This window comes from Zootoca vivipara, chromosome 3 (assembly GCF_965207765.1).
Source record: "Zootoca vivipara chromosome 3, rZooViv2.hap1.1, whole genome shotgun sequence".
Classification (NCBI taxonomy): domain Eukaryota; kingdom Metazoa; phylum Chordata; class Lepidosauria; order Squamata; family Lacertidae; genus Zootoca; species Zootoca vivipara.
The window spans coordinates 63,209,684-63,214,846 of record NC_142586.1 but is presented as its reverse complement, the minus strand read 5'-3'; the positions used below and the strand labels follow the sequence as shown (position 1 = coordinate 63,214,846).

Here is a 5,163-nt window from a genome sequence, read left to right as displayed (position 1 = left end):
GCTAGAAAACAAATGGAAGCAGTGGGCATGGAAGGGGGACTAGTAGAAAGTGACGAGTGACCCACCCATCCTAAAAACTCAAGTGGAGCAATTTGGAACCCCATTTCCCCCCAACCTATCATATTATCCCTATATTGCATAATATTATCCCCATATTGCATAAATCCAACTTTACAGGGGAAAAGCTTTGAGACTGGTATTGTTTGAGGGTAACATCTTATTGCACTTAAATAAGAACACAAACACCAGCAAACGCACAAGAAACTCAAGGGTGGACAAGTCCTTTGACCGACAATGGAAAGGCAGGAGTTTGCTATGTGTGTTACTGAGGTGGCAGGTTTGGATATTCTTCCTCACTTGGATCTAGAGAACCTACCTAGTCCACAGCACAAGACAGATGGAATGGCCTTCATGATGGATGTGTTTTCTTATTCCAATACCAGCATCTATGACGCTCATTTCATCAAGTTATTGATGTGCCTGCAATACAATTTTCATTGTGTGACTTCATTGCTGGATGCAGTGTTGGGGACAAAAATGCAGTCTGCAATTTCTGTCTTCATAGAACTGATTAATGTTCAGAACGGGATCCTGTTCTGCCCCATAGTATCTTATGTCCAAAACTTCCTCAAAGTAAGTATCCAGTGTGACAAAGGGAGAAGACCCAAGAGGGGACTCTCATACACCCTTCATTGCCCAGCTGAAACACAACAACCCTGCACCGTTGTCAGTGGGCCTTGCTCTTGGTTGTTTCATTGAATGTTAGCTCTTTGCTTGCATGGTTTTGCTTTTAACCTCCGAGATAAGCAACTAACCCATATTACATTTGAACAATTTTATGAGTTTAAAGATGCACTGGGGATCTACTACCTAGAATAGAATCACTGTTTGTTTGTTTGTTAAATTTGTATACTGTCCTTCATCTGGATATCACAAAGCAATTCATAACATAAAAACACAAAATGAGAAGACAAAAATATAATCAAACAAGATCAAAAACAAGCCAAAAATCCCCCCTCCCACAAACACATTTGTATTACTGCCAGCAGGGAAGACTGCTGGTTTTTAAGGAAACAATTGTATCTCATCAGCTACATACACATATTATGTAGGAATTCTACCTCCCTCCTGCACTTTGCTTCTGCCTGGCCAAAACTGCTAGCAGCTGAAAACTTCTGGAAGATTTAACACCCAGCAACAAAACCTATTGGGGAGACTTGCTCTTGCCTGAAGATGCAGACAATAGAACAGAACACGATGGAACATGAATGTAGAAAAACCCTCCCTATCTGGAAGCAAAAAATAAATGTCAGTATTTGAATGTTGATAAAGGGAAATATAGGCTGCCAAAGGAAAGAAGTTCTTTTCATCTTTGCTGCAGCCTGGGAGTGACTGAAACAGAGAAAGGGGGAAATTACTTTGGAGTTCTGCAATGAGCTCTCATTTTTCTTGACTCTAAACAAATATGTAAGGTGATTTATTTATTTTTGGACCACCCACTGTTAATGAAAATATTGTTATAGGATTGAGAGGCAGGTCTGGATGTCATCTTTGGATCCCCTGACATATAATGTCAGTCAGATGGGATTCTGCAGAGGAAGAAGCTGCTTACGTGGTTAAGTATCTCTTTTTGCATGACTAAATAGTGCAGGTAAAGAAACAACTAGATGGAGATGCTGAAGGGGACAACCTTCACTCCTTTGCCTTGGCTGGGAATCAATGTCATCGGTGAGCATAAGAAGAATGGACCTCAGCTAGTCTGGGACTAGAGTTTCAAAGACACAGAGACCTGACTTGCTCTCTGTGCTGAAATCAAAGTATGACTTTGCCCACTGCCCTAGAATACTGATGGGGGAGCAAGATCTATTGGAGTATTGATGCTGAAAGTCCTTCCATCCAATATTCAGCCTGTCTACATGTGCAAATAAAACCATGTATCACAAAGATCCATCTCCAGTGACCTTCTCAGTGGTAGAGCATCTTATTGTTTGCAGAAAGTCCTTGGTTCAATCTCTGGCATCTCCAGGTGGGAATGTCCCCAGTCTGAAATCCCAGAGAGCCATTGCCAGTCTGTAGACAATACTGAGCTAGATGGATCCATGGTCAGACTTAAAACAAGGCAGATTCCTCTGCTCCTAAGGAAACCAAACCCAAAGTATGTGCTGGCAACCCAAAATCTCTCATTGCTTGGAGACTGGGGTGCCTGTAGCAGTATCTAAAAGGAAATTGTTGTCTCCTACCTTCATTTTCTTTGGCAGGGCTATCTTTGCACCGGAGTGCCTCCAGATGTTCATACGATTTAGTCCCGTCTACTTTTTGAGAAGTGCTTCAGGGAAGGTCTATCTTCCTTGCTCTTCTCTAATTTTCTGGGATTTTAACCTAGTATCTCTCTTGCTTCATCATCTTTCCTTCTCACTCTCTTCTGTCCCTTTCCTCATGAGAATGAATACTATAAACCCGCCGGCAGGGTTTTGTAATTGTTAATTTAATTTTATTATACTGTATTGTCTTCCATGCATGTGAGAAATAACCATGATAAGTATTCATCAGTTATTTATTATTAATACCTATTTCTCAGTTACATGCAGTGGAAGAATGGGGCATGAGGCACCAATTTTATGGCCCTTCAAGATGACAATCCTTTCCCTTTGTTTAAATATCATGAGCAGCCATGGGGATAGAAGTAGAGCAGATCTCCTCTCTCACGCACCTTCTGCCCTGATAGTGTGGTCCAAAGGACACTCCGTTTGAAAGAGGGAGTACATGGTTTCAAATCTTGTTCATAGTAGATGACGTCACTTCTCAGCCTTAATATTTGTCCATGATCAATATTTTCGGTACAGCTCCACAACTGGCAAGCATAATCATCTGCAGTTTCGGGAAAACTGTTTTGTACAGCAGAATCCCAGAGGTGAATCAAGAACCAGGCACACTGAAGAAATCCCACAAGCTCCAAGCAAAAAGCCTCTAATATAATGTGACACATCAGCAGCCAAGAGTGTGGCATTTGCAGCTATGCTCAGGGTAAATGTCTTGTTCTGGTACAATTAGTTGTGTGACATAATATGCAGTTGTGCTGCACCAATGCATGGTGACCAAGGTCTTTCCCTCTGACATGGGAGAATGGAATTTCACTTTAACATACATTATTTTTATTGGCCAAGGACACAATTCATATCTTTCTGAGAAATATATCCCACAATTTGGGATGGAAGGGTGGTATGTTCAGTATACTTTGCTTCAAATTCTGACTTTCTTAGCACAGATCAGCTGTCCATTTTTATCCTGGGTGACTTACAGGCAGGGTTGGGGGAGAAGTTCAATTCAGCTCAATTCAGAGCTTCAGAAGCAACATACAAACTAAAAGGCAGTCGTCCTTTGAAACTCACACTTCTTTGAATTTTCTAATGCAGTTCTTCAGCCAAGTAACGCATAAAAAGTATACACTAGGCTAAAGTGTTCCTATAAATGCATAATTTGGTGAGACTAACCTACAAAGGCACATTATACGGGGAGGAAATTGCTTGCAAAAATATGTATATTAGGGGAAATTTGCACTAAAATTCTGATAAACATTTATGAGGACTTTTTAAAAATGCAAACTGACGTGGAAATGTGGAGAACTCAAGACTGAAAAGATGAGAAACTGAGAAAAACAAAACATGATACAGTATATTTACCCATCCCTACTTACAGGCTAGTCTGTGGCAGCTTTCAAAGATACAGTTTTACTATATGAAAGAAGTTTCTGGCTGTCAGAAAAGTCAAGGGAGTGCTTAAGAACTGCTTTCCCACAGAATAATGCTCCTTTGTGTAGCACAGTATCTTATGTCCAAAATTGCTTTGTGACAGACACTGAAGTAACAAGTTAAAACACATGCTGATACCAGAGTCTGCTTCCTCTTAGCCTTCCTTAGCTAAACATCAGCTTAGCTTAGGCCTTGGGGCAAGCAGATGTACCGGTACAGCATTTCTCAAAACCAAGTTTTTACATTCTTGTTGAGTGCTGAAAAGTGTGTGTGTGTGTGTGTGTGTGTGTGTGTGTGTGTGTGTGTGTGTGTTTCACCTGGAACTGCTATTCATTTTATCCTGTTAACCTTTTGCCCACAGAGATCTTTTGTTACAAATGCCAAGAAATTATTCTTTATGATTTGTCTACCTGTATGAAATTCAAAAGACAACTTTCTGTGATCTCCACCCCCCAAGTCAACTTCAGTAGCTTCACACTGTAACCACTGCATGGATCATCTCATTGGTTGGCAAAGAGGCTGGTGGCTTGCTGCTTCCCCTCCCCGTCTCCTCCAAGGCTTCCATCTGGCACCAGACCAATGCCCCTCTCTCGTACTTACTCAACAGAGACCAGCAAAGCTTTCTGGCCAGAAATCACTGAGGGAGAAGCAGCTACGGTAGCCGCTCCGACTGTACCGTGCCACCAAAGGACAATAAGAAGAAGAATGCAGGCAAGTCGGCCAAGAAGGACAAGGACCCCGTCAACAAGTCAGGTGGAAAAGCCAAAAAGAAGAAGTGGTCCAAATGGAAAGTAAGATACAAGTTGAATAACCTTGTTTTGTTTGACAAAGCTGTGCAAGGAGGTGCCAAGCAAACTCATCACACCTGCCATGGTCTCTGAAAGGCTGAAGATTTGAGGGTCCTTGGCTAGAGGAGCTTCTCAGCAAAGGCCTAATCAAACTGGTGTCCAAGCACAGAGCCCAGGTCATCCACACCTGAAACACTGGGGGGGGGAATGCACCAGCTACTGGGGAGAATGCATGAAAGGTTCGTGGGTGGTTTTTAGACTCTGTACATCACCAAAAAAAATTAAAAAATGATTTCCTGAAGGAAAAAAAACAAATTTATAATGCATGGTGAATTATGTTAACCACCTGCAATGTAGGAAAAAAACACATTTTTGATGCATTCAGACTTGTAGGTTAAGAAACCACAGGTTCCTGTGTGGCAATTATGACAATGATATATCTCAGCAAATCTGACACATCAGATGTTAAGTCAGGCAAGAAGTACAGAACACAAGCTTCCTCCGAGTCACAAGGTCCAGCAATGTCCAGCTCTAGTAGTCAAATACTACCATCCCCTCATCAGAGGTAGATAGTTAAATTGTAAAAGACATGAGCCATTCCCTGATAAAATTACTAGGATGATGTT

The 5,163-nt window shown here is 41.5% G+C and overlaps 1 pseudogene; it reads left to right on the top strand.

The window, feature by feature from the left end:
• Positions 1-1,667: 1,667 nt before the first annotated feature.
• LOC148686274 (small ribosomal subunit protein eS25 pseudogene) lies at positions 1,668-4,773 on the top strand (annotated as a pseudogene).
• Positions 4,774-5,163: the final 390 nt, after the last annotated feature.